This window comes from Mesoplodon densirostris, chromosome 2 (assembly GCF_025265405.1).
Source record: "Mesoplodon densirostris isolate mMesDen1 chromosome 2, mMesDen1 primary haplotype, whole genome shotgun sequence".
Taxonomy (NCBI): Eukaryota; Metazoa; Chordata; class Mammalia; order Artiodactyla; family Ziphiidae; genus Mesoplodon; species Mesoplodon densirostris.
Genome location: NC_082662.1, coordinates 126080323 through 126101994, shown reverse-complemented (window position 1 = coordinate 126101994; position 21672 = coordinate 126080323). Strand labels below are relative to the sequence as shown.

The 21672-nt window shown below is 42.0% G+C and overlaps 1 protein-coding gene across 1 annotated transcript in view; it reads left to right on the top strand.

Annotated features, from left to right (window-relative positions):
- KIF26B (kinesin family member 26B) overlaps positions 1 to 21672 on the top strand; it is a 480495-nt gene that overhangs the window by 238353 nt on the left and 220470 nt on the right. The gene's annotated exons all lie outside the window — the stretch shown is intronic.

Sequence of the window (21672 nt, the reverse complement as noted above, 5' to 3'; positions counted from 1 at the left end):
GTGATGCATGTAGATTTCTCCCCTTCCCCCTGCCTGAGCCCTGAGCAGTCAGATTTAGGTTTAGGGTGACTTTTCCTTCTGCCTGTCCTCTTTAATTCTAGGGGGTTTATGTTTTGATCAAATTTAAGCTCCGTTTTGGTGGGGGATATTTTGGTACTAGGATGGGGTCATCAAAATGTTAATATAAGAATAACAATCCAGACGTTAAAGAAGAAAAAAATTCTGGTAAAAAGACCAGGTCTGCAGTATTAGAACAGAGTATCAAAGAATCTTTAAGGGAGGTTGAAAAAAAGAAAAGGTTGATTGCCTCTGCCTTTGTGAGCCCGAGCCCAGGATTGTCTGTGACGGCATCTTCTGGCATGTGTTTTCACGGCCCTGTCTCTCACTAAGACAACCAGGGGCCGGCACGTCTGCTAGCCCCCCATGTGATACATCTCAGGCTGGTTATTGGGTGTCAATGTCCTGCTCTGGCTCCTTTAAAGAGCAATACTGAAAAGAGCAATAGGGAGAGAGTTGCTGTTAAAGCGTGGCCATCTAGATGAGCTGCAGGGCTGAGTGAGAGGACATCAGCAATCTGAAAGTCTGTGCCTATTAAACTGATCACTCTTCGGTGTAAGAAAAGCCAGTCTGGAGTTGCTGAATGTTGTGTTAATTCTGCTGTTTGCTTATAGTTGAATAAAAATAAAAACATTGCGTAGTTGAAAAAAAAAAAAGAGTAACCCCCTACTCACCGCAACTAAAGAAAGCCCACGTGCAGCAATGAAGACCCAACGCAGCCAAAAATAAATAAATAAATTTTAAAAATTGTCTAGACTTTATGTGTGGTTCATTCTCTTTTAAAACAAACAAACAAAAAAACTGAGAGATGTGGAGAGGGAGAGCCAAGGATTACCAAGCCGTGTGTCGTCACGTCTGACCAGGCCTGTCAGGAGGCTGCAAAACCTCCCTTCTGGGCTTCCCTCGTGGCGCAGTGGTTGAGAGTCCGCCTGCCGATGCAGGGGACACGGGTTCATGCCCGGGTCCGGGAAGATCCCACATGCCGTGGAGCGGCTGGGCCCGTGAGCCATGGCCGCTGAGCCTGCGCGTCCGGAGCCTGTGCTCCGCAAGGGGAGAGGCCACAACAGTGAGAGGCCCACGTATAGCAAAAAAAAAAAAAAAAAAAAAAAAACCTCCCTTCTGCTGCTGCTTCTGTAGCACCCTGGCTGCACACCACTGGCTTCAGGTCCCCATGGAATTCACCAGATGCGTGTAGCTGGCTATAGCAGGTACCGTTGGCCCCCACGCCCCCATGCCCTTCTGCTTATCATTCTCTAAACAAAACCTTGCAGCTCCCAAGGTCCAGGACTTGTGACTGCCCGAGGGTTTTTTCTGGCTGCCAGAGCCCACTGCATTCAAGCATGGGACAGGCCAGATTGCCAGGCAGGTAGTCCTGTTGAGAGCTGCTCCCAAATAAGTCTGACAGGAGTTGATGGATAAATACCCCAGCTCCCTTCCTCCTGGGTTGGTATAACACTGAGACAAGGTCTACCCTGTCTCCCTGACTTCCTAAGTAGGACTGAGCCCCAGTTGCCTACGTCAGCAATCTGCTTGATAACGCATCCTCTGGTCATTTCCTTCCCTCCCTGTCTTGCTTTCCCACTTCCCTACACTGCTTCCTGGAATCAGCCTCCAATTAAAGCTATTAGCACTCTCGTCCTTGTGCAGGGATGCTTCTAGGGAAACCCAGCATAAGCTATTGGCAATATATCCTCATTCACTTACCCATTCATGTATCCATTCCTTCATTCATTCACCAGGCATTTGGTAAGCCCATACTGTATGCCAGGCATTATATTAGACGCCGAGGATGACAAAAGGGCTGCCACTGCCACCAGGGAGCTCCCCGTCCAGAGGGGCAGCCAGTCCCATTACTGGAGAGTTATAAACAGCATGGAAGTCCAGGACAGAGCAGTACAGGAGAACTCCCAGTATCACTCTCCCCACGTCTTCTAGTTGTTTGCAAGGTAATGGTGACTTTGCAGTGTGTAATATTATCAGAAATTGTCTTATCCATTCATTTCCTGTCTCCCCTTCTAGAATGTGAGATCCATAGAAAGAGGCACTTGTCCATCTTGTTCCATCGTTGCAACCTCAACTCTTAGAACGGGGCTGGGGCTCAGTACATGTTTGATGAGTGTGTCTCAGGAGCTTTAAGAGTCTGCCGTGGAGAGTTCCTGCCAGCCTTCTCCTGTCCCTCCTCAGGGAGCCCACCTGTGTCGCAGCTCACTGAATTCCACTGTGGAAGTAGTATCTCCAGTACAGAGTGACAGCCTGTGCTCAGGGCAGGAGAGAAAGAATAAGTGCTGCCTGCACAGCACTGTGCCTTGAGGGTGGGGCCTTCTTTCTGGTCACTTGGAACTGAGTACTTTGCCCCACCAGGCACCTGAGATGAGTGTTTTCCTTTAACATAATGGAGGGGAATCTACTTCAGAGTCTTGACTTAAATGTGAATCACATCTAAAAAATACCTTGATAGCAGCATCTAGGCTGGTGTTTGACCAAACTAACTGGGTGCCATAGCCTGGCCAAGTGGACCATCACACCTAGAATCAGTACTCAGTCTAACTTGAAAATATTTCCCATTCTGTGCAATTCTCCAGGCCCCTACTGAGACACCCTTAGGTTGTTCCTGGCTCTGGTTTCTTAGCACTGGGGCTGCAAGGATGTGCCTGCTGGTCTTCAGGTGTGCCTCCTTCCCTCCCTCTGCCCACCTCCCATCTTTATCCTTTGGTCCTCAGGGTCCCCACCTGTGGACAGGTGTAATTTAATCCTTGTGTCATTTGGATCAGTTGGAGAGTCCCATATCATATATCACTGAAGATGCTGAGCATTTTGTTTTAGCTTTCACGCTAAAGGTAGAGAAAATAAAAATAGATATTATTAATCTTTACGCTTCTCCTGTAATCCTAATCACCAACCACAGCCTCAAAGTCCTATGGTGGATTACTACTTTGCATGTTCTTTATTTCCTTTAAAGCTAGGCACATGAGGAAGATTGATTTATGGAGTCTAGATTCTGCTTAGTTGGTGGTGGGGGAGGGAAGCTGCAGTAAATTTAGACATCACTAGTGTTTCTTTACACATTCAGGAAAAAAAATTAACTTACATCCATTGCTACAGAAGCTCATAAATTAAAAAATACCAAGTCTCTTCCCTATACACCTGGAACTTCAAAATTACAATCCATTCATTCTGTGATTGCCTCCTTCTCAAAAGAGGCATGGGGGTGATGGCTCAAGCAGGATTTCCCAACATAGCTTTGATATCCAGGCAATGACTCACCCATGTCTTTTGACCTTTGCTTAAAAAATATTTCCGGGTAAGGGAATTATTTACCTGAAGCATAGACTCTAAAAATTTGGTCCCATTATCTTTTTCTTCTAACCTTCCTCTTTTATTACTCTCTCTTCTTTCTCTCCCTTTCTGTCTTGGGTTTTGGTTTTGGTTTGTTATTTTACATAAATTTCAAAACAAGTCTAACACCATCAGAAACAAAACACAGAAAAGTCTTCTTTATTTTCCATTCTGTTCTGAGCCATAGATTCCTCCATGTACTCAAATAATACACCCAAGAGGACTGGTAGAATGAATTTGATTAGCCTCTTAAATGTTTTAGCACCTGCACACCACAGCACTTCCAAGAGTGGGGAAAAGATTTTTCCTCCTATCCCTAAGGGATGGCTTGTTACTTGGGCCGTGTAGCTGTGTATGCCACTTCACTGAGGTTAAGATTGAGTAGCCCTGGTGGAGAAAGAAAATCCTAAATAAGTACAGGTACAGCTTCGAGGCCCCATATGTTTTTGTTTTTGTTTTAATTTTATTGAAGTATAGTTGATTTGCAATGTTGTGTGAGGCCCCATATACTTTTACTTCTTAATTTTGTTCTTTGAGAACCATGTTTACTTTTTTTGAGAAAAAGGCATAAATAAAGGAAAAAGAGAGGCTATACTTTATTTAGATTTTCAGGAAGCCTCTAAAAATATGTCATACTGGAAGCAGTAGAAATGATTTTACACTACCCTTCCCTCAGTCCTTCACTCTTAGTTATTTTTACTGAAGAGAAGTTGAGGCATATGCTCACACAAAGACTTGTCCATGAAAGTTCACAGCAATATTATTCATAATAACCAAAAACTGGAAACAACCCAAGTGTCCAATGGATAAACAAAATGTGGCATATTCATATAATGAAATACTACTCAGAATACTCAAACTATTCATATATGTACGAACATGGATGAATCTCAAAGTAATTATAGTGAGTGAAAGAAGCCAGACTCCCCCACCAAAAACAGAAGACAATGTACAGTATGATTTCATTTCTATCAGATTACAGACAATTCGAGCTAATCTATAATGATGGAAAGCATGTCAGTGGTTGACTAGGAATGGGGGTGGGGAGGGACAGATAACAAATGGGCAGGAGGACGCTTTTAGGGGTAATGGATGTGTCCGTTATCTCGCGATGGTTTCCCAGGTGTATACATGTGACAAATCTCACCAAATTGTACATGTGTACAGTTTATTATATATCAATTATACCTCACTAAAGCTAAATAATTGAGTTTTCTTGGGATTAGAGACAATGTTTTGAGATGGAGAGAGAATTACCTTAGAGAGTAAATGAAGAGTTGGGATAAATGATCATTTTCTCTGGAAGGAAAAGGGTTTATAATAGAAACCCCTAAGAAGGCATGTTGAACTGGCTTTATTTAACATTCTTTTCAAGGGCTCAAGATAAGAAGTACCATGGGAAAATTTCCAACTTTGTGCACAGAACTAAGTTCTTCCAGGTAATAAAAATATCATCAAGGTAGGATGAGCAGAAGATGAAATGAGCCGAGGAGCTCTAATGAGAGCAGGAAGCAACAGTTCAGGTAAAATAATTGAAACTCTTCTATGGGATGGAAGACTCTGAGAACTGATTAACACTGCGGAAGAAAGCCTAAGGACTCCGTTGCCTGAAGGTTCAGTCTAAGATTACGACCAGGAACCCAACACTGACAGAATTTGTTGGACATTATCACAAAGGATATTGGAAACAAAGTGAAAGGTATCGTCTTACCCTTGGACAAAATAGAAATTTGTTTGAACCTAGAAGTTCTTATGAAGTTTTGATAAGTACACCTTAAACACAAGAGGGAAGCAAAAACCATCGAGGGGGAGGAGGAACTTCCCGTTTGAGAATAGGCGGTTGGAAGAACTCCTCAGTCTGGAAGACGTGATGTGGGAGGGAATCTGAGTAGCTCATGTAACACGTGTATAGATTATTCACTTAATCTTGAGTTAGCTCTTAAGATTGAGAAGAAGCAGCATTAGGGAAAAATAAAGCAAGCTGTCCTCCACATCCTAAGACACGGTACTGACAGAGACTATAAATCTGCAGGTCCAGATTCATTCACAGATGGTAGGCTGATGGGAAGCTGTTCGCCAGAGTTGTGGGGTAGGGAGCAAATCCCCACCTTCAGATGCTATAGAGGGTAACAACCTGCCTTTCTCATGCAGGGGAAGATGGAATTCTCAGCTCAATGCCTCAGGACTCTGGTCCAGTATCATGGCTGTTCTCATCTGTTTCTGAAGTGGTCTTTTCTACAGCATTTTAAAAAGTGGCTGCATTATCCTGAACATTTTTATCAAGTAACAAATCAGCTGATATAAATGCATAAAGTTGGCTGAAAGCAGGCCAGGATTTCAAAGCCCCCTTCGGCACGTCTAGGTCGGGCACACGTCAGGGACCCTCTCCTTTGGACGCAGACTCAGGGTCAGGCTGGTGTAGAGTGACTTCTGGCATCCGATGTTTCGGATATGAACATCAGCACAGCAGATGCTAGGCAATTCCCCCCCGCACCTGGATTGTTTCATGCCCAAAAGGAAGGAATAAAAATCCAAATCAGTGCAGTCACTCAGAAAGAGGACAGGGGGTGGCCTGGCGTTCTCTCCTTGGCTACGTGTGGAGTTGCAAAGTACTGCTTTAGGACTGTGAACTCCAGCCATCTGCTTGCTTGGATCCTGGAGAGCAGTACTGCTGGTATCTGCCGCCCTAATGAAGAGGGCACAGAGCACGGAGGTGCTGCTATCCGGTTCCTCACCGACGAGGAACTGGGCTTGGGAAACGCGGGGATTCACATTTGAAAGTGAAGATGCAGGAAGCCTGATGGCTCCCAGAGGAGACAGCCGCCAGGTTTCCTTTGTAAAAGAAACGGGACTGTATAGTTTAGAAAACACATGGACTTTTTTCAAGATGTCTGCACCTCAGCCACAGCTGAATAGAAGAGTCTTTCTCTGTTGCTGGCGTCTTGTTGGCTGTAATCCTATAATTTTCTGATGCTCATGACCATCGGTGATTCTCCGGCTTTCTTCTTGTCCTGCCCTCATCTATCTGTTGGCTCCTGGGAGCAGGGGTTCCAGTCCACCTGGCTAACCAGCATGTGATTCTGACAGTAATGATCCACATGGGGAGACCCCCAGGAGAGGAACAAGAATAGGTCACCCCTATATTTTTATGTGGAGATTGATAATCAAGGCTAACAATCCTGGCAGAAGGTGAACAACACATTAAACAGAGGGGAAAAGATAAGAAAACATCTCCTGCTGTTTAACAGTCATTGGGTGGAAACGTTCCCTGGAACTATCCAGCTGTTGCACTTGATGGCTCATAAAGCCTCGGTAATGTCCGTCAAGGGCCTTTTTGCTTGGTGTGGGACCATTTTTTTCATGCAGTTATGATAGCATCTGGTTCCTGTCCCTGGAAATGCAAAGAATCCACAGGCACAGGCAGGCAACTGCCGGGGAAGAGCCGGACTGCAGAGGCATCTGGCTCCTTTGATGGGTTTTGGGTCACCTCTGATCTAACGGGCACCATCAGCATGTAGATGCAGACTCAGTGGGTGGTCTGAGCATCTGCTCTGTTCCAAGTTATCACATGTAATCCTCACAACTGTGAGGTAGGGATTATCACCACTTAAAAAAGAATACCATGGGGCCTCCCTGGTGGCGCAAGTGGTTAAGAGTCCGCCTGCCGATGCAGGGGATACGGGTTCGTGCCCCGGTCTGGGAGGATCCCATATGCTGCGGAGCGGCTGGGCCCGTGAGCCATGGCCGCTGGGCCTGCGCATCCGGAGCCTGTGCTCCGCAACGGGAGAGGCCACAACAGTGAGAGGCCCACATACCGCAAAAAGAAAAAAAAAAAAAAAAAAAAAAGAATACCATGGAAACCAGAGCCCTGGAATCTTTGAGGAAATGTACCCAGGTCACACTGCTGCAGGTGACAGTCCGAGATGTCCATATCTGGTGGCCTTTGCTCTGTGCCACATTGCTGCAAAGGTGGAAGAAGAGAGGAGTTGCTTGCTGTGTGTGCTCTGGGTACGTGTGAAATAGCTCTGCACTTGCCTCTCCTACCTGGTGCTCGGGCACGTGTGTGCTGAGAAGGGGTGACACTTTCCAGAATTCTCACAGTAAACCATGGGAGTACTAAGTGACTTGCTGTTTTAGGTCAGGTTTCCCAGGAGCAGGTCCTGAAGTAAGGAGCCCTGTGCAAGTGATTTATGAAGAATGTGGTCCCCGGGGGACTTGTAAGGGGGTGAGTGAGGCCGGAAAGAGAAGAGAAAGGGGAAGCCAAAGAAAGGTACATCTTCGCACCTTCCCTCTGGCAGAGGTTGGCTTTCAGCATCAGCCTGGTTCTGCTGGGGAACTACACCTCAGAGCTGTCCTGAGCTGGGCAGCAGAGCTGGGGCTGTAATACTCCCTGACCACCTATTAGAGTTGCAGGAGAGCAGGAAATCCCAGAGACTTCTGGCCAGCGCTCCACTCAAGCAGGCAGACCAGGCTCCAGCAGCCCAAGGATGGGCCTTCGGAAAAGAGCAGCAGGTGCTGACTGTTAGAAGCAGAAGTGCACTGAAGAGCAGCACACAAAATGCTGCAAGAGCGCTGAGGGGCCCTGGGCTCTGCACCAGCCTTGTCACCTGCACCTGCCCTTTGTCACACCCAGCTGGCAGCAGAGGAGACTGATGAGATAGGAAGACAGCAGGGAGATGAATCAGGGACCCCTGGTGTTTTCAAGCAACACCCTCAGCTCTATCTCCACAAGAAAGAGTGTCGATTTTCCTGAATTCTGGGAATGGTGTTTTTTCTATCACTGAGTTCACATGTCTTTGATCAGTGAGCCACTTTCAACCCAAGTCAGCACGGAACAGAATGTTGGGTTATTTCATGTTGGTTGATATAATTCATGTGGACAAGGCAGACCTCTTGGGAGTGAAGGGAAGTTGTTCTTAAGTAAACTTCCGTGTTCTCTTACAAGGTGGGAAAATGGAAAGGGAAAATAAAAAGTCAGGGGTGCCCAAGACAGAGAGCCTCCCCATCTGAAACCATGCTGTGACTTGTGCTGCAGATTCCAGACCCATGTGCGTCTCTCTGCAAAACCAATAGCTGCATGTGAAAAAAAATTATATAGTATGTGAAGCCATAGCAATAATATTTTAAATGAAAACAGATTTCTTCCATTTAAAAGAAATGTCAACTCTTTGTTTTGGGGTATGGGGGTTCCCCACATGTGTTCCAGCTGAACAGGAACACCAAATCCTGATGTAGTTTATAGCAGAATCTGGTTCTGTCCTTAGCTCTCTTTGTATCTGTCACAGACATCAGCATCGAGGACTCTAGACCCCAAGTACATTATGGTTTTAAAGCTGTGACTGAGCAGAGACACGAACGAATCTTCCTCCTCTTTGGGCTGTTTGAGGGCAGGGTGAAATCCAAGCGTGGTAATCAGGGACTGCCGTGGAACCATGCTTCTCTTATTATGTAAGCCTAGTCTTCCTGGCAGCCCCAGCGTGGAGAGAACCATCAAAGGGGCATGGGTGAACACTGAAACAGGTAATGAATGAAAATGTTTTATGATGATAATGGAATTACAATTTTTTAAGTGTACTTATTCTTTAGAGACATATACTGAAATATTTACAGATGAAATATTACAATAATGCAGAAGAAGAGAGAAGTGTTGGGGGGAGGGGGGTATACATGGAATACGACTGGCAATGAGCTGATAATTGTTGAAACTGGGTTTCAACACAGACTGTTCTATTTGTGTATATGTTTGAAATTTTCCATAATAAGAAGGAAAAAAGGTCATGAAACTAGTTTATACTTAAGGATCCATCCAGAAGCCTCTTTGGAAGCACAGCCCTGCTGGTCCCAGAGTATACCTTGTATTCTCCCTGGTGACCATAATTATAGCCTCTGCTGCAGGACTGCTGAGGACACCTGGCACTCTGCCACCACCCCACTCCTCCCAGGATCCCACTCCTCCAGGCACAGGGCCCCCAGCATTATGATTCTAGTACGCCTCCTCCCTTATTTCTTGCAAAATTAGTCTTTAAAAAAACTTTAAAAAATTGAACTATTGTTGATTTACAATGTTGTGTTAGTTTCTGGTGTACGGTAAAGTGATTCAGTTTTATATGTATATTCTTTTTCATATTCTTTTCCATTATGATTTACTATAGGATACTGAATATAGTTCCCTGTGCTATACAGTAGGACCTTGTTGTTGTATCTATTTTATACATAGTAGTTTGTATCTGCTAGCACCAAACTCCTAATTTATCCCTTCCCCACCTCTTTTCCCCTTTGGTAACCATAAATTTGTTTTCTATGTCTATGAGTCTGTTTCTGTCTTGTAAATAAGTTCATTTGTATCATATTTTAGATTCCACATATAAGTGATACACATGGTATTTGTCTTTCTCTTTCTGACTTACTTCCCTTAATATGATAATCTCTAGGTCTATCCATATTGCTGGAAATGGCATTATTTCATTCTTTTTTATGGCTGAGTAGTATTCCATTGTATATACAAACCACATCTTCTTTATCCATTTGTCTGTCGATGGACATTTAGGTTGTTTCCATGTCTTGGCTATTATAAATAGTGCTGCTATGAACATGAGAACTTACTCTTGACATGAGTGCCAGGGACTGAGCTAATTTGAGCAACACTGACTATTACAATTTCGTTGGCCCTCATGACATTCCCTTTTCTCAGAAAAAAACATTAAGATAAACACTGGGTTTGTTTGCTTGTATAGAAGGAGCCCAGCTAAATTTTATAGTGCTAGTTAAGAAAAGTATAAGGAGCTGTGATTTAGTCCCAGACATCTGCAGCCTTGGAAACAGAGTGGCCATGTGGGCAACTAGGCCTAGAGCAGGCTCAGAAAAGAATCAGGCCTGGGATCCCAGCCTCTTGACTCCGAGGTGGATTTTTATCCCCCAAGGCCACCTCCTTTTGGTAAGTCTGGAGGTTCTAGAGTTTAATTAGAGGAACATAAAAACTGACCTCTAGGTTTAAGAGTAATTTAAAGAATAACCAAAAAACCTATTATAAGGCAGTTAACTCTTACATGAATGGTTTATCTCATGGAGGTGGTATGTGATACAACTGCAAATCCTGCTGTCTTCCAATTTACAAAACATCAACGTGGAACTCTAGCCCCTGCCATTTTACACAAAGACAGATCATTACTACTCTCACTAGGGAGTTCCCACAGACATTGACTGGGTTCTGGAGGAGGAAAGGAAATTCCATTATTTGGGAAGTAAATTTAATTTTCTTTCATGTTTGGGGGTACAGTTTCTGACTACACCTCTGGTCTCTTTCATAAAGATATGTGTACCATGAACGCTAACAGATTCTAGGATATAATCTGATTGACTGATTGGATGGTAATATGCTCTGCAGTTGCAACTCTCAGCTCTGTTTTATTTACCCCTTCACCTTACGGCATGTGGGGTGGATCAGGCTGGCTCCTCTGGAGCTGGTGCATTGCTAGTAAATTCCATGCTGCTGCTGTGCTTTGGTCTCCTCTCCTCAAGGTCAGTTGATACTGATCAGGACAAGGACCTCATGGCGAATGTTCCAGCCCTGATGGTTTTTGTTTTTGTTTTTGTTTTGTTTTGTTTTTTGCAGTATGCGAGCCTCTCACTGCTGTGGCCTCTTCCGTTGCGGAGCACAGGCTCCGGACGCACAGGCCCAGCAGCCACGGCTCGCGGGCCCAGCCGCTCCGTGGCATGTGGGATCTTCCCGGACCAGGGCACGAACCCGTGTCCCCTGCATCGGCAGGCGGACTCTCAACCACCGCGCCAGCAGGGAAGCCCAGCCCTGATATTTTAATTCATTCTGCCCAACTTATCTTTCATTTTGAGTATCTACTAAGTGAATAAGAATATGCTTAGTACTGGGAGGATAGATCATAACTCTTAGTAAGGACTAATCTCAGAAAGAAGGAATTCGTATAGATCTTCTGGAGGGCTGGCTGATGCTTAGAAGCCTGGAGGAGACCTGGGAGTTCTCTCAGTTACAGAAACAGCCCAGGGCTCTTCTCAGCTTGGTGTGCAGACAGACAGCTATCATTCAGATTCAGAATTGACATCACAACCTATAAAGTGTTGAATCCTCTCTTGCATTCCCAGAGCTGCCTTGGATTTTAATTACTTCATGTTCTCCATACATTGAAAAATATCCTACTGAATATCTATGGATTCCAGATAGTGAGGTCTGCTAGGCTTTGGCTAGCTTTGTGGTTTTTAAAGCCAGAAGCACCCAGCAGCTATTAAATCCTTAAAATAATACAAAATATATGCATATTCTCAGAGTAAAAAACCTTCAATGCCTGGAACGAGGAGACTGTTCAATTTAGCACACCTGTACTTGAGGACTGATCCCATGTTGCTGTTTTGGGCCTGCAAGTACAGGATAACATCATGTGGATTTTTGAACCAAAATGAATACAACAGACAGTCCATCACAATAACAGAAGGATGCTGGAGCCTGCACATGCCATCCACATCAAGGATTTTTGCTTTCATTGAGCTCTGCAACCCCGTGGATTGTTGTCATATGGAAGTGATTGGGGTGAAAAGAGCCAAGATGTTCCTAAAAATCAGTGAGAACGGTTTGCAAGCCTGAGTCAAGAAACAAGGTGGATACACCACAAAGGAAATTTTCTCAGTAACTTTTTTTGGAGGAGGTTTTAGATAACTTGCCTTTGAGTAACATTTGTTTATCAAGTGTCCAGTAATCACTTCCATTGTAGCTGGAGCAGGAGGGGCTGTGTTATCATCGCAGACCTAATTCCCATGATTCAATGTGCAGTAAAAGCTCCATTTTTATCACCCTTTCTATGGCTGACATACATTTCCAGTTTGTACTGTTTATCAGATAACTGACTACAAGCTGGGAAGTGCATTCACTAAACACCTGGCTAGCCTCAAGCTCTTTACATTTGACAAAACAGGAGACAGAAATTATAATGACTTTTCCATTTTAGACTGAATTATGGAATTTTGTAATTAAGATTGCTTTGAAACCCTTGGTTGAATAAAGAGGTAAAATATCCTTGATACTTTACTGCTGGGGGAGGGGTTTATCCAACAAAAGACAAAAAAGTAAATTTCAAATGACAATTTGTCTCAAAGATATGCCTCTACCATAGATGCTTTTTAATCTTTTTATAGTCTACTTGATATCTTATGCAATTATTGTCAATGGTTTCTGCTAATGGATTCATTGCAAGTAGGTTTACCCTACATGGAATCTACTTTTTCTTGTGTAAGCATTTTTCATTCTTATACATGTGAGGTGTGTCCATACATGATGGATGTGCCATTTATTGATAGGAGAGAAAAATGTATCAATAGGGATTGTACATGCATTTTGTCTTGGGCAGCAGCAGCATTGCAATATAAAATGTGGTTGGTGTATGTCTAGGCAGAATGTGGTGGGTTTCCTTGCTCTCCTTCCATTGAACCCCTTCCAGCAATCAACTGTTTCCTCCAGTTGGTATTTTTGGTGGCCATTTTCTCTCACTCTTCTCCATTGACTTTGTTTTTCCATCCGCAAATTGCTTTCTCTGTCTAGCTTGGAAGCAACAGAATGGATCCTCCCAAATCACTGAGTTTACAGGGCTAAAGGAGCTTGCTTGCTACCCATGTTAGCTGCCTGGGTTTAGAATTTGCACGTGAAGACTGGGAGGACTGGCACCATGCTTCTCTGAAAGGATTTTCACTGTTGCTCCAGGTGTTCTGAAAAGAGGAAATGAGTCACCTTCAGTCAATTTAATGCTACAGGGAGAAAGGAGTCGTGTTAACTATATAGTAAAATAATCTAATCCTTTTCTATGTGGTCCTTTCAATAAAGTTTAGGGCACTCTCCAGTGGGTCCAGTGGCTCTGAGAACAATAATGGCTGGTGAATTATTGTTCCATCTCTGCTACTATTTGATTTCCGTGCTTTGGTTAAAAAAAAATTCACTTCATGGGGCTTCCCATGAAGCCCCATGAGAATCCGCCTGCCAATGCAGGGGACATCGGTTTGAGCCCTAGTCCGGGAAGAACCCACATGCCGCGGAGCAACTAAGCCCATGCACCACAACTACTGAAGCCTGCATGCCTAGAGCCTGTGCTCCACAACGAGAGAAGCCACCGCAATGAGAAGCCCGTGCGTCACAATGAAGAGTAGCCCCCACTCGCCGCAACTAGAGAAAGCCCATGCACAGCAACAAAGACCCAACGCAGCCAAAAATAAATAAATTTATTTTTTTTTAAAGTTAAAAAAAAATTTCACTTCATTGTGACAATCTTTTGAGACAATAAGGAGACCAGTGGTGTTATACCTCTTGTGTAGGTGTATTCTGTGGTAGGATTTAGAATGAAAGAGTGTGAATACTGAAGGGAGCTTCTCAGACTGAGGTACCTGAACACCCAGGCATAGAGAGTGATGTGCCAGAGTCTCTGAGAAGCTGTTGGATATATGGCACATCTTCCTGGGGACATTAGTTTTCCCTGAAGTCTTGGGGGTTGGGGGAGACCAACTTTTTAACTGTAAAACACAAAGAGATGTATTATGGAACACTATGAAATTTGGATGAATTTTTAAGATAAGGAGTGAACTTCTAAGTAATTACTTGCTAGATTTAGATTGTTCGGAGTTATGTCTCCACCATTGGAACTAATTCACTCTGTCCATTGCCATTAGACTTACTACAGGGAAAAGTTTCTTTTTCTGTTTTTCAAAGAACCAGCTGCTTGATGTATTTTTTTGATTGGTTCTAGTGTTTTTCTATTTGCTACCTCATTGTTTACTGTTTTTAATCTTATTATTTCTTTCCTTCTGCTTTCCTTCAGTTTACTTTGTTGTTGGAATTGGGAACTTAATGCATTTGTTTTTATTGATATAAATATTTAGGCTATGAACTTTCCACTCATGATGGCTTTAATGGTATTTTATAGACTGATATGTAGTGTTTTATTAACATTTTGTTTTAGAAATTCTGCAATTTTAGTTTGTATTTCCTCTTTTACCTGAGAATTATTTAATATAGATTTTAAAAATTTCCACTGGAAGAGCCTTTTGGTTTTATTTTTATTTATTTTTTAACATCTTTATTGGAGTATAATTGCTTTACAATGGTGTGTTAGTTTCTGCTTTATAACAAGGTGAATCAGCTATACATATACATATATCCCCATATCTCTTCCCTCTTGCATCTCCGTCCCTCCCACCCTCCCTATCCCACCCCTCTAGGTGGTCACAAAGCACCGAGCTGATCTCCCTGTGCTATGCGGCTGCTTCCCACTAGCTATCGGTTTTATATTTGGTAGTGCATATATGTCCATGCCACTCTCTCACTTTGTCCCAGTTTACCCTTCCCCCTCCCCGGGTCCTCAAGTTCATTCTCTAGTAGGTCTGCGTCTTTATTCCCGTCCTGCCCCTAGGTTCTTCATGACCTTTTTTTTTTTTTTAGATTCCATGTATATGTGTTAGCATACAGTATTTGTTTTTCTCTTTCTGACTTATCTCACTCTGTATGACAGACTTTAGGTCCATCCACCTCACTACAAATAACTCAATTTCATTTCTTTTTATGGCTGAGTAATATTCCATTGTATATATGTGCCACATCTTTATCCATTAATCTATCGATGGACACTTAGGTTGCTTCCATGTCCTGGCTCTTTGTAAGTAGAGCTGCAAAGAACACTGTGGTACATGACTCTTTTTGAATTATGGTTTTCTCAGGGTATACATGCCCAGTAGTGGGATTGCTGGGTCATATGGTAGTTCTATTTGTAGTTTTTTAAGGAAACTCCTTACTGTTCTCCATAGTGGCTGTATCAATTTACATTCCCACCAACAGTGCAAGAGGCTTCCCTTTTCTCCACACCCTCTCCAGCATCTACCATTTGTAGATTTTTTGATGATGGCCATTCTGACTGGTGTGAGGTGATATCTCATTGTAGTTTTGATTTGCATTTCTCTAATGGTTAATGATGTTGAGCATTCTTTCATGTGTTTGTTGGCAATCTGTATATCTTCTTTGGAGAAATGTCTGTGTAGGTCTTCTGCCCATTTTTGGATTGGGTTGTTTGTTTTTTTGAAATTGAGCTGCATGAGCTGCTTGTATATTTTGGAGATTAATCCTTTGTCCATTGCTTCATTTGCAAATATTTTCTCCCATTCTGAGGGTTCTCTTTTGGTCTTGTTTATGGTTTCCTTTGCTGTGCAAAAGCTTTTAAGTTTCATTAGGTCCCATTTGTTTATTTTTGTTTTTATTTCCATTTCTCTAGGAGGTGGGTCAAAAAGGATATTTAGGGCTTCCCTGGTGGCGCAGTGGTCGAGAGTCCGCCTGCTGATGCAGGGGACACGGGTTCGTGCCCCGGTCTGGGAAGATCCCACATGCCGTGGAGCGGCTGGGCCCGTGAGCCATGGCTGCTGAGCCTGCACGTCCGGAGCCTGTGCTCCGCAGCAGGAGAGGCCACAACAGTGAGAGGCCCGTGTACAGGAAAAAAAAAAAAAAAAAAAAAAAAAAAAGATATTTATAGGACATTCCATCCCAAAACAACAGAATACACTTTCTTCTCAAGTGCTCATGGAACATTCTCCAGGATAGATCATATCCTGGGTCACAAATCAAGCCTTGGTAAATTTAAGAAAATTGAAATCGTATCAAGTATCTTTTCCAACCACAATGCTATGAGACTAGATATCAGTTACAGGAAAAAATCTGGAAAAAAATACAAACACATGGAGGCTAAACAATACACTATTTAATAACCAAGAGATCACTGAAGAAATCAAAGAGGAAATCAAAAATACCTAGAAACAAATGACAGTGAAAACACGATGACCAAAAACCTATGGGATGCAGCAAAAGCAGTTCTAAGAGGGAAGTTTATAGCAATACAATCCTACTTAAGAAACAAGAAACATCTCAAATAAACAACCTAACCTTATACCTACAGCAATTAGAGAAAGAAGAACAAAAACTCCCAAACATTAGCAGAAGAAAAGAAATCATAAAGATCAGATCAGAAATAAATGAAAAAGAAATGAAGGAAACCATAGCAAAGATCAATAAAACTAAAAGCTGGTTCTTTGAGGAGATAAACAAAATTGATAAGCCATTAGCCAGACTCATCAACAAAAAAAGGGAGAAGACTCCAATCAACATAATTAGAAACGAAAGTGGAGAAGTAACAACTGACACTGCAGAAATACAAAGGATCATGAGAGAGTACTACAAGCAACTGTATGCCAATAAAATGGACAACTTGGAAGAAATGGACAAATTCTTAGAAAAACACAACCTTCTGAGACTGAACCAGGAAGAAATAGAAAATATAAACAGACCAATCACAAGCACTGAAATCGAAACTGTGATTAAAAACCTTCCAACAAACAAAAGCCCAGGACCAGATGGCTTCACAGGCGAATTCTATCAAACATTTAGAGAAGAGCTAATACCTATCCTTCTCAAACTCTTCCAAAATATAGCAGAGGGAGGAACACTCCCAAACTCATTCTACGAGGCCACCATCACCCTGATACCAAAAACAGACAAAGATGTCACAAAGAAAGAAAACTACAGGCCAATATCACTGATGAACATAGATGCAAAAATCCTCAACAAAATACTAGCAAACAGAATCCAACAGCACACTAAAAGGATCATACACCATGATCAAGTTGGGTTTATCCCAGGAATGCAAGGATTCTTCAAAATATGCAAATCAATCAATGTGATACACCATATTAACAAATTGAAGAAGAAAAACCATATGATCATCTCAATAGATACAGAAAAAGCTTCCAACAAAATTCAACACCCATTTATGATTAAAAACCCTGCAGAAAGTAGGCATAGAGGGAACTTCCCTCAACATAATAAAGCCCATATATGACAAACCCACAGCAAACATCATCCTTATTGGTGAGAAACTGAAACCATTTCCACTAAGATCAGTAACAAGACAAGTTTGCCCACTCTTACCACTATTATTCAACATTATTTTGGAAGTTTTAGCCACAGCAATCAGAGAAGAAAAAGAAATAAAAGGAATCTAAATTGGAAAAGAAGAAGTAAAGCTGTCACTGTTTGCAGATGACATGATACTATACATAGAGAATCCTAAAGATGCCACCAGAAAACTACTAGAGCTAATCAATGAATTTGGTAAAGTAGTAGGATACAAAATTAGTGCACAGATATCTCTTTCATTCCTATACACTAATGATGAAAAATCTGAAAGAGAAATTTAGGAAACACTCCCATTTACCACTGCAACAAAAAGAATAAAATACCTAGGAATAAACCTACCTAGGGAGACAAAAGACCTGTAAGCAGAAAACTATAAGACACGAATGAAAGAAATTAAAGATGATACCAACAGATGGAGAGATATACCATGTTCTTGGATTGGAAGAATCAACATTGTGAAAATGACTGTACTCCTCAAAGCAATCTACAGATTCAATGCAATCCCTATCAAACTACTACTGGCATTTTTCACAGAACTAGAACAAGAATTTCACAATTTGTATGGAAACACGAAAGACCCCGAATAGCCAAAACAATCTTGGGAAAGGAAAACGGAGCTGGAAGAATCAGGCTCCCTGACTTCAGACTATACTACAAAGCTACAGTAATCAAGACAGTATGTTACTGGCACAAAAACAGAAATATAGATCAATGGAACAGGATAGAAACCCCAGAGGTAAGCCCACGCACCTATAGTCAACTGATCTATGACAAAGGAGGCAAGGATATACAATGGAGAAAGCACAGTCTCTTCAATAAGTGGTGCTGGGAAAACTGGACAGCTACATGTAAAAGAATGAAATTAGAACACTCCCTAACGCCATACACAAAAGTAAACTCAAAATGGATTAAAGATCTAAATGTAAGGCCAGACACTATAAAACTCTTAGAGGAAAACATAGGAAGAACACTCTATGACATAAATCACAGCAAGATCCTTTTTGACCCACCTCCTAGAGAAATGGAAATAAAAACAAAAATAAACATATGGGACCTAATGAAACTTAAAAGGTTTTATTATTTTGTTATTTATTTCTGGTTTTATTGCATTATGATCAGATAATGTTTTTATTATTTCAACTTTATGAAACTTATTTAAGTTTTCTTTATGATTTAAGATACAGTCAAGTTTTAGGAATTGCATATGAGAAGGGTGTAGTCTTTATTTTTTGAGTGCAAAGTATGATATATATAAAGAAAGTCTATCTTTTTTTTAACATCTCTATTGGAGTATAATTGCTTGACATTGTGTTAGTTGCTGCTCTATAGCAATGTGAATCAGCTATATATATCCATATCCCCATATCCCCTCCCTCTTACATCTCTCTCCCACCCTCCCTACCCCACCCCTCTAGGTGGGCACAGTGCAGGAGCTGATCTCCCTGTGCTTTGTGGCTGCTTCCCACTAGCTATCTATTTTACATTTGGTAGTGTATATATGTCAGTGCCACTCTCTCACTTCGACTTAGCTTACCCTTCCCCCTCCCTGTATCCTCAAGTCCATTCTCTACATCTGTGTCTTTATTATCTATTTTTTAACAAAGTTATTTTGGAATAAATATAAAACATAAAATCTGCCATTTAAACTATTTTAAAATGCATAATGTAGTGGCATTAATTCCATTTGCAATATTGTACAACTATCACTACTATTTGTTTCCAAAACTTTTTCATCACCTCCAACAGAAACTCTGTACCCATTAAGCAATAACTCTCTATCCCTCAACCCCACCCCCACCTCATAGTAACCTCTATTCTACTTTCTATCTTTATCAATTTGCCTATTCTAGATATTTCATATAAGTGAAATCATTCAGTATTTGTCCTTTAGTGTCTGGTTTCTTTCACTTAGCATACTGTTTTCAAGGTCCACCCAAGTTGTAGCATATATCAGAACTTCATTCCTTTTTATGGTCAAAACATATTCTGTTATATGTATATCCACATTCTGTTTATCCATTCATCTGTTCACAGACACTTAGCTGTTTCCACCTTTTGGCTACTGTAAATAATGCTTCAATGAACATTAGTGCACAAGTAGCTGTTTGAGTCCCTGTTTTCACTTCTTTTGGGTATATACCTAGGAGTGTAATTGCTGGCTTATATGGTTATATGGTAATTCTATGTTTAGCTTTTTGAGGAATTGTCCAACTGTCTTCTACAGAGGCTGCATCATTTCAAATTCCCACTAGCAAAGCATAAGGATTCCAATTTCTCCACATCTTTACCAACATATTATTTTCCATTTTGTTTCTTTGTTTTAAAAATGATAACTAGTATAGTAGGTATAAAGTGGTATCTCATTGTGGTTTTGATTTGCATTTCTCTAACCACTAGTGATGTTGAACTTCTCTTCATATGCGTATTGTCCATTTCTTTGGCAAATGTCTATTCAGATCCTTTGCTCATTTTTTAAAAGATTATTTATTTATTTATTTATTTATTGATGGGTAGGCTCAGCGGCCATGGCTCACAGGCCTATCCGCTCCGCAGCATGTGGGATCTTCCTGGACCGGGGCACGAACCTGTGTCCCCTGCATCAGCAGGTGGACTCTCAACCACTGTGCCACGAGGGGAGCTCTATTTATTGTTTATTTATTTATTTAATTTATTTTTGGCTGTGTCAAGTCTTAGTTGCAGCAAGTGAGATCTTCGTTGAGGCACTTGGGACCTTTCTTTGCAGCACGCGGGCTTCTCTCTAGTTGTGGCGTGTGGGCTTTCTCTCTCGAGCTGTGGTGTGCAGGCTCCAGGGCACGTGGGCTCTGTAGTTTGTGACACAAGGGCTCTCTCGTTGAGGCACGAGGGCTCAGTAGTTGTGGTATGTGGGCTTAGTTGCCCCGTGCATGTGGGATCTTGGTTCTCTGACCAGGGATCGAACCTGCATCCCCTGCATTGTAAGGCAGATTCTCTACCACTGGACCACCAGGGAGGTCCCATCCTTTGCTCATTCTTTTTTTCTTTTTTTGGCTGCATTGGGTCTTTGTTGCAGTGTGCAGGCTTCTTACTGCGGTGGTTTCTCTTGTTGTGGAGCACGGGCTCTAGGGCACACGGCTTCAGTATTTGTGGCACATGGACCTAGTTGCTCTGCGGCATGTGGAATCTTCCTGGACCAGAGATTGAACCCATGTCCCCTGCATTGGCAGGCGGATTCTTAACCATTGCCCCACCAGGGAAGGCCCCTTTGCTCATTTTTCATTGTCTTTTGTTGTTGAATTGTAGGAATTCTTTATATCATCTGGGTATTATCAGATACATGATATACAAATATTTTCTCTCAGTGAATATATTGTTTTTTCACTTTCTTGATAGGGTCTATGATGCAAAAGCTTTTAATTTTGGTGACATACAGTGTATTTTTCTTTTGTTGCTCATGCTTTTTGTGTTAATAGCTAAGATTCCATTGCCAAATCCTATGTCATGAAGATTTACGTCTATGTTTTCTCCTAAGAGTTTTATGGTTTTAGCTCTTATATTTAGGTTGTTTATCAACTTTGAGTTAATTTTTGTTTATGGTATGAAATAGAGGTCCAAATACATTCTTTTGCATGTGGATATACAGTTTTCCCAGTACACCAGAGATTTATCTTACTGATCATATTGCTTAGGTCTCCTACAGCCTTACTTAATTTTTTTGTCCTCTTGAATTATCTTTGGACAAAGAGTGGCAGGTTAAAGTAGTGCCAGTGTCATGCTAAACTATATTGAAGCCTGGGGCTCCAAAAGAAAAAATCAGTAATACTGCTCCTATCTTTATTTTATTTATTTATTTATATGTTTGTTTGTTTATTTATTTATTTGTGGTACGCGGGCCTCTCACTGTTGTGGCCTCTCCCGTTGCAGAGCACAGGCTCTGGACGCACAGGCTCAATGGCCATGGCTCACGGGCCCAGCCGCTCCGCGGCATGTGGGATCTTCCTGGACCGGGGCATGAACCCACGTCCCCTGCATCGGCAGGCGGACTCTCAACCACTGCACCACCAGGGAAGCCCCTATCTTTATTTTAAAATTTCATATTTTATTTATTATAGTTTGTATGCATTAATTTTTATTTTTTAAAATGTTGCATTAAAATATTTTTTATTTTGGTTCCGAGTTTTGGGCACTCCCTATAATGGTGCATCTGAGGAAAGTGCCTCACTCACCTCACCCTAATCCCAGTCTTGGGTTAAAGGCTCCTATTATTAGTGTGTTTCTGTCTGTTTCTCCTTGCAGCTCATGCAGTGTTCTTTTTTTTTAAGTGGTTGCCATGTATTTGATGC